The sequence below is a fragment of the Nicotiana sylvestris genome, chromosome 5 (genome assembly GCF_000393655.2).
Source record: "Nicotiana sylvestris chromosome 5, ASM39365v2, whole genome shotgun sequence".
NCBI lineage: Eukaryota > Viridiplantae > Streptophyta > Magnoliopsida > Solanales > Solanaceae > Nicotiana > Nicotiana sylvestris.
The window spans coordinates 79895647-79904319 of record NC_091061.1 but is presented as its reverse complement, the minus strand read 5'-3'; the positions used below and the strand labels follow the sequence as shown (position 1 = coordinate 79904319).

At 36.4% G+C, this 8673-nt stretch overlaps 1 pseudogene; it reads right to left on the bottom strand.

The window, feature by feature from the left end:
- Positions 1 to 322: 322 nt before the first annotated feature.
- LOC104242049 (pumilio homolog 1-like) lies at positions 323 to 8241 on the bottom strand (annotated as a pseudogene).
- Between the last annotated feature and the right edge of the window lie 432 nt (positions 8242 to 8673).

Below are 8673 nucleotides of genomic sequence, written 5' to 3'. Positions count from 1 at the left end.
GTTTCTATTTTACTTTGGGAGAGTGAAATTTGGCATACCAAGACAAGAACATTGTATAGTATTAGAGAGTGACATCATAACACTCTGATCATAGGAAACAACGCAAAAAATTGGATGTTCAGTTCCTTATCACATAGTATACGCATTTTGTATTTTTATTTTTTTTATCAAGGATAGTATACACATATTAACAAGGACAAGAAGCAGCTAATGTGGCTTTCAGGGGAGAATGTCTACCGTTGGAATAAGATAGCCCCATTAAATCAGCTTATAAAGAAATGAAATTTCACTTTACATAACAAGAAAATAGCCAAGTCGCAAAGGTATCAATTTGTCCGCAGCTTTAGCAATACATAGCCAATTCAGTGACATGATTCTCTCCAAACCAATTAAACTATTATCCCAATTAATAGTGAATCAGAAAGTGTAACAAATCCAAAATTTGAAGAGCACTGAAGACAGAATAGAGATCAGATTTTGAACAGATATAATTAGAAACACAATCAATACCTTCTGGATCACTCGGCAACCATACACTTGAAGAGAAAGTGTTAGAACATGCCCATTGAGCTAGTCAGCCAGTTCTCTAATCTGAGATGCACTTCCATGTTAAAAAAACTGAAAAAGTGAAAGGCAGGAAAAAGAGAACAAAGAAGATCAGGTTTCTGATTCCATAAAAGATTAATAGCATTTTGCTCAAAAAGTACAACAATAACAGCAAGCATAGTGTAATCCCACAAATGGTGTCAGGTGGGGAGGTAATATGTATGAAGACCTTATCTCTACCTTGTGAAGGTAGAGAGGTTGTTTCCAATAAACCATCGGCTCAAGTGATGCAAGATCAAGAAGGCCAAGAAAGTAGGGAATTCAAGAAGCCAAGAATCCATTCAAGATTAGGATTTCTTTTCCTTGAAGATTATGATTTCTTATTTCTTGTTTTCTAGTAATTTAATTCTTGTTTTAGTGGGATTATAATTGTAGTTCTAGTCAAACTAGGATTGTTAGTTGGTATTTCCTACAAGAATTCTTTTTCCTATTTTAGTTAGGATAGGTTTTTTTAGCTTTATTCTTATTCTAGTTTAATTAGGATTAATTTTTCTTAACCTTATCAATTTTGTTCATGGTAAGCCTTATTTAAAGAGCTCAATATGCTGAAAATAAACATGGGTGATTAGTTTTTCTAAGCTCTTGCTTCATAAACGTGATTCACTTTTTACTTCATTGTTCTTCCTTTATTCAACGCTTCTTGCAATCTTGCGGGAATGAAGAACATGTGAGTGAGGTTTCTTTTCATCTTACATTCTTCTAACGTGAGTTTGAAGAATGTTTTCACTAGTTTTGTAAAAGCTTTAGCGGGGTGCTTTTGCTTTTCTCTCTTCTTTGTACTTGAGAGGTGCAAAACCTCAAAAGTACATCAATTCAATATCAGGTCCGAATTATTGACTTGCTATCTTATCCATCGTGTCACCAAACAAGAAAATAGCAAATTTGTGATCTTTCTTCAATTAAAAATTCAGAAATTAAGAACTACAGTCCTTGAACGAGGCAATGAAGAAATTGAAGCTATATAGCTTGGTGGAATCAATGAAGTATCTCACTGACTTGGTTGAAGGTTTGGTGCTTCAAAATCAGAAACTACCAAATCTGCCACAAAGCCTACACCCCCGACGTCTATCACGATGATATCCACCAATTCAACCACATAGAGCAAGATATATTGAGCAAGTTGAAGAGGTTGAAGTTGACCAAGGCATAAGAATACAAAGGCTCTATGTCCAAGATGATAAATATTCAGATAATCAAGGGAGGACAAAGCTGATGAAGAGCAATATCAAAGAGACGAGGAACATTGCAATGGATCCAAAAGTTGAGGATTTACCACCAAAGTTTTATGACAATCCATTGGAGTATCAAACAATTTGTGTCATTGACTTTCCGCCTTTCACATATACTCAAAACAATATTGACTTGATAGATAGACTATATCATCCAAATAAGGCAACATATTGCATTAATCCTAAAGTCCATAAGAATATGGAAGAACAAGATAATGGACTACCTAAAAAAGAGTGGATAATGGAGAGTTTGGGTCCATATATTGAAGAAACAACATGTACTCGCGTCATATATATATATATATAAATGTTGGTGTATAAGCGATGCAATTGATGCATTCCCAAGAAGAGCGTACCATGCTTAAGTCAAAGCTAAACATGGAGTTGGCTAAGTTTCATAAAGTTCTAACACCAATAACTTCATATCATAAGTTGAAGGTTGAGAGTCAACATAGAAAGATTACATGGAGAAGACTTGGTAGAAAGTTGAAACTTAGAAAGTGGGATTTTGTTCGACCGCATGCTAAGTTTTGCTTACAACATGAAGAAGCTCTATGATAAACTAGCAAAATGTAACTTAAAACCTGGTGAGCATTGTGACCCCATTTTTTTTTTCTTTTTTCCCACATTGGGTCTCCATTCTTACTATATCAAATCTTCCACCATCTATGGAAGTTGTTGGACTCGAGAATGAATCTTTTCAACTAGGGGAGAATGATGCAAGATCAAGAAGGCCAAGAAAGTGGGAAATTCAAGAAGCCAAGAATCCATTCAAGATTAGGATTTCTTTTCCTTAAAGATTAGGATTTCTTATTTCTTGTTTCCTAGTAATTTAATTCTTGTTTTAGTAGGATTATATTTGTAGTTCTAGTCAAACTAAGATTGTTAGTTGGTATCCCATTCCTACTAGAATTCTTTTTCCTGTTTTAGTTAGGATAGGTTTTCTTAGCCTTATTCTTATTCTAGTTTAATTAGGATTCATTCTCCGTAACCTTGTCAATTTTGCTCATTGTAAGGCCTATTTAAAGGGCTCAATATGCTAAAAATAAACATGGGCGATTAGTTTTTTACATTTAATAATTTCCATGCACCTATAAAAAAGTATTTGTTCGAGAAACTCGCCTTAACGTAACGGGAAGGACCACAAGATGGTTACTACTTCTGTCTGAATCCCTAGAGCTTTCTGTCCTTCTAAGGGGTGAAAGCGAGATTGAATGCTCTAAGCTGAGTGTTAAGGGTTGAGGCTCGGCCTTTGACTCCGCTTGCCTCTACTTTTCATGTCAAGCGTACAAGTCAAGTTTAGTGGGATTTACTTTTAAAGACAGGAATTCTTTTTCATCTCCCCTATCAAAGTTAAGCTCTTGCTTCAAAAACGTAATTTACTTTTTATTTCATTGTTCTTACTTTATTCAACACTTCTTACAATTTTGCGAGATTGAAGAACGTGTGAGTGAGGTTTCTTTTCATCTTACATTCTTCCAACGTGAGTTTGAAGAACGCTTTTACTAGTTTTGTGAAAAACTTTAGCGGGATGCTTTTGTTTTTCTCTCTTCTTTGTACTTGAGAGGTGCAAAACCTTGAAAGTACATAAGGGAAAGTGAACACAAGATATGCCAAATAATAACTTAAGCTAATAACAACATCCAAAAATGCTTGCCCAAAAACATATATCTGCATGAACACACCTTCTGGATCACATAATTACCGAACACATCAGTCACCAATGAAAGAGCTTGTGGCATAATTTCAGAGAAGACCATGTTCTTCTCCCCTGTTGTAGTGGTCTCCAACTTCTGTTGAATGAACCTGCTTCCATACTGGTCGGCACTAATCACACAAGACTTTTGATCAACTTATAGGCTTATAGAAGTCTAGATGAAATGGAAGAAAAGAAGTATTAGCCAGTAAAGTTTACCTGAACTCAACAACATGGCCTTCAATCTCCAACAACTCCAAACGCTTACTTTTGTTGCTCTTAACTCATCCAATAATGTCGAAGTAAAGCTTTCTCCCAAGTTAGAACCAGACTCGGAATGCCAAGCTCCCATTACACCAGATAAGTTCCTCATCCCTGAAGGAAAATGCATGTTCCTTTCGCCATACCTTATAGGACTACCAGGCCAAAAGGGAGAATTGTGAAGAGCTGCACCAGCCAAAGGGCTTCCAGGATATGACATATTAATGCCAAGTGCTATATTCCCATAGTAACCATTATTTATGCCACCAGATTTTCCAAGACACGAAAGACCATACTGTGATTTTTGAGACGCAAACAGTGCCCCAAAATATGCTTTCTGAAGCTCAAGCAAATCCATGTATGAATTGCCTAGAGATTCCCTGTTAACAGTTGGGTCATTAACAGCTGATAGCTGAGCAGAAAGATACTCAGTTGATCTCAAGTACTGAAGGTACATGGGATCCACCTGAGGTATTTGCAGTGAACTACCCAAGGTCTGACCATCAAGTCTATTAATGTTCTGTAATTCAGCTGCAGCAGCCAATAGATTAGGACAAAAATTCAAGCCTCCTGCCATTGCTCGAGGATCAATTCCACAGGCACCCATTGTTGCCCCAGCAGAAATATTTTCAAATAATGAAGGAAAATTACCACCCCCAAGTTGGTTTTCCAACATCGATGGTGATGAAGGGTTCATATCATAACCTCCTAAACCATATGGAGAAAGCATTGAATTAGGATTATCAACAGCTGGATATTGAGATGGTGAACTTCCTCCACTACTGAGTGTTGGGGTAGAAGGCCCTTTCAAGTATGAAGCAGCAGATGAACATGCAGATTTACCAAACTGAACTGATTCAGACTTGTTTGCATAGGAATGCTGCTTCATAGGATTTTGATCCCTCTGCAGATGAAAGAGGTTCTGATGATTATCGATCTCATTATGATTTTGAATATTTTGATGCTTTCGTACATCTCCCATACCATGCACTGACAGACCCATGCCAGACAATGCAGTTACCAGATCAGCATGCTCCCCCATATTAGATGGAACGTTCTCCGATGTGTTAGGGACATTTACGTTTCTTTTATCTATTGAGCTTATCCTCCATCCTCCAGCAGAAGGAATACGAGGACTACGAGCTCTAGCTACAAGCTGAGGGTCAGGGGTGGTACTTCGTGACAATGATGCGCCCAAAGCAGAAGCATAAGATTGACAGCCTGATGTGGTGATGCTTTCGAGTGCAGATGCGCCTTGGATCTTTGCCTGAGAATGTAATGCATCCAAAGATGCCAACTCGTGATGGAGATGAACAAATTGGGATCCAGAAGGATCGACAACATCATCGAATGGACGGCTAGGTGGACAAGATGGATGCCTCGAAGTAGATGTTGCTTGACTTCTACCATCCTGCATTTCTGAAGGAGTCTTAGAACAATAAATCCACAGCCCTTTAAATTAAAGTCACCAGAAAAGAAAAGAAAAGAAAAAGAACTCGCTTAGCAAGTCAAGCTGAATAGAGGAAGAATAATAATGCAACTTGAAGCACCCTGAAAAAAAATATCATAAGAAACAAAATGCCATCTTCAGTAAAAAATTTATACACCTTTACAAATCGCTCAATATAAAGATAAGAGAATGGATTACAGATATTATTGATCAAAGAATGCAAGTCTGTCCAGGTAGCGATTACCAGTGATTCAAAGTAATTCCAGGTTTTTGAAGGTACATCAGAAAGGTCAGTAACAATGACATGAATGTGAATAACTCAACTGAGTCAGATGGAAGCCACCAAAACAAATGATAAAACAACCTTTTACAGGTGTACCGTGACATTAGGCAGCCGGTGGTGAAAAAAGGCAAAAGACATTTATTGACATCGGTATGAGGAGCCATTTGTGTATTAGGAAACTGGATAGAACGACCAAAAGAGTCTGGTCTCTCTTCCAAACACGTGTCTGACACACAACATTTCCAACTTGAAAAATATCTTGATGCATTAATTGTCAAACCCAAGTACATGCTGTTCCAGTTGAACAAGCTGGAGCAACCAAATATTTGGACGGGTTTAAATTATAATGCCCACAAGGTCTACAAATTGCATAAGCAACTTTTTACCAATTTCCTCGAGATAAAAAAAAATCTACTGTATCTCACCAACAAAACTGTCCATGAAAGAATCCAAGATGACTCAGAGCACAAATGTGTGACTCCAACTTAATGAAGAACAATTATTGTAAGAAATGAGAACTGCAGAGACTCAACAACAGGAAATCTGGCAGGCATAAAAAATTAAACAGTCAAACTTCAAAAGATTTCAGAACAAAACAAGCACGCACAACAGACAATTCATATATTTTTTCCTAACACAACAATTAAAGGACACGAGCTTGATCCACCGACCACCAGCTTCTGAGCTGATTTACCATATAAAGGCCAAGCGTATACGTTTTAAGTTCTAACTATGTTAAGCTACTTTTTCCTTTTTTGTCCAAGGTAACCAAAAGGCACAGGTGAAAAAACTTAACACGTATCACAAAATACTAATTATCGCACTTCGACAATCAGGAAAACGACAACCAGCAATAATGACATCTGGTTAAAGAAGTGGCAATCGTGCAAATCAGACTAATACATGAATACAAACAGTAATGCTACAGACAAGCAATATTCAAAAATGCAGAGAGCTACAACCTTAAAGGGCTGTTTGGTTCGAACACGAGTTATGCATGGATTAATAATGTATTAGTACGAATAAGTTATGCAGGGTTTAGTTATTGAGGGGTTTAGTTATGCAAGGTTTAGTTATGCAGGGACTAGTTATGCAGAGGTTAGTTATGCAAGATTTAGTAACACGAGAATTAGTTATGCGGAGATTAGTTATACGAAAATTAATTATGTAGGAATTAGTAATATAAAAATGTAATGTGAGTATTAGTAATAATTTGTTTAATTTATTCTACTAAATTGGTAGTATATTTTAAATATGTTTTTTAAAAAAATACAACTTTGAATAGAGGGTACTCTTGTCATTTTGTGTTTTAATCTGTGTATTACTAACATGTATTATTTATTCCATCTTCTACCCTGCATAAATAATACATAGATTCCCTCACAACTAATATATGTATTAGTTATGCGGAAAAGGAAAACATGAACCAAATATTGTATTAGCAATGCTATGTTTTATGTGGAAAAGAAAAAAACACGATCTGACATTGTATAACTTATGCTAGATTCTATGCGGAGATTATTTTCCTCCAATTTTGTAGCCAAACAATGTACAAAGTTTTCTAGTTTTAATACATGGATGACTCATCTCTAACCCACAGCCAAACGACCTCTAAGTCATAAGCATGCCAATGCAATGTCAAAGAACCAACTTTGAGATGCAAAAAGCGATATAAACAGAAAGCATTCAACAAACACTATAAACAGGAATAATGTTTCAAAATTTACTAAACAGGCACAATAAACAAGTTAACAAATATCAACAGCCATCAATTAGAAACGTGGAGCTGACAAACCAAAACCAATATAATAATATTTTATTTTCTCTTTGTACCTGTTTTATTTTCTCTTTGTACCTGAATCATCTCAGCAATGCTCTTCTGCTGGCTTCCTAATCCAAGCCCACGTAACCCAATAAGTCCAACTCCGCACCATTCCTTCTCATCCTCCTTTCCAACATCTCCATCTTCCTGACCAAATCCCAACTGCATCGGAAAAAGTGACCTATCATCAGCTCCCTTATCACCTCGAATCAACTTCCTCTGGTCTCCAATATCCCCTAATGCCACAGAACTACCATTAGCTGCAGCATTAGTACCTTGGAGATGCTGCACGAACCGCCAGTCCTCTTTGGAGTGAAGAGGCGGCGGAAGGCAAGGGTTTAGGTTGACGTTGGAGTAGTAATAGGCAATGTAGGCTGGATCAGACCTTAATTCCTCTGAAAGACCACCAAAATCAGCAAAAGCGCTAAGCGATCCTTCAAAAGTGGGCGGAGCAGAACCGCTTCGCAACATGCTTAGCTCTCTCTCCCGATCATTAAAATCGTTGTTTCCTCCTACCATTGATATCATCTTTGAATAACTATCAGTAATCATTGCACATAAAACACTAACATTAAATTACGCCTCCCAAAAATGCGAATTTCAAACTCAAAATTAGCCCCAAAAAAAATATAGTATTTCTTCTTAAATTAACTTTTAACAGTTCAAATATCTAAGCTAGTTCCGAACGACCATAGCATCAATTTAGTTGATAAAAAGGAAAAATAGTGATCATTGAGGGATGAAGTCACTGTTCTAGAGAGAGAGAAAGAAGACGGGGTTTAGAGAGAGAATGGAAGTGCGCTGAACAGTGAAGTAAGGAAACGGGGAGTGTGATAAGCACGAGCGCCGTGATGCTATGCACCGTTGGATCAACAGGTCGGCTCAGATTGAGAGATTTTATTCTTACACTGTATTGGGTTACCGGTTTAGGGTTTTATTTCAAGAATCTTAAAACTGGATTTTGGCTGGAGTTTGTATATTTCCGGTTTCCTTTTTTTCTTTTATTTTGAGATTTTTACCAAGCTATAGTATTATATTGTAAACTTATTTATTCTTATTAAAGAGGTTTTAACTTAATTGTAATTTAATATTCAACTAGTATTAGTATCGGCACAGATACGCGAATACTAACCATGTCAAATTGTAATTTAAATTATTTGAATTATGTGTAAATAACTTTAAAATTTAAACTTTCTAGATAAATATAAAGAATCATTAGATATTAATAAAAAAAACACTGCACACGAAAAGCCTTATAACTATTTTGAAAATCTCATAATGAATAATTCTATTTTCTTTTTCAACATCATTCACGGCAGTGTTATT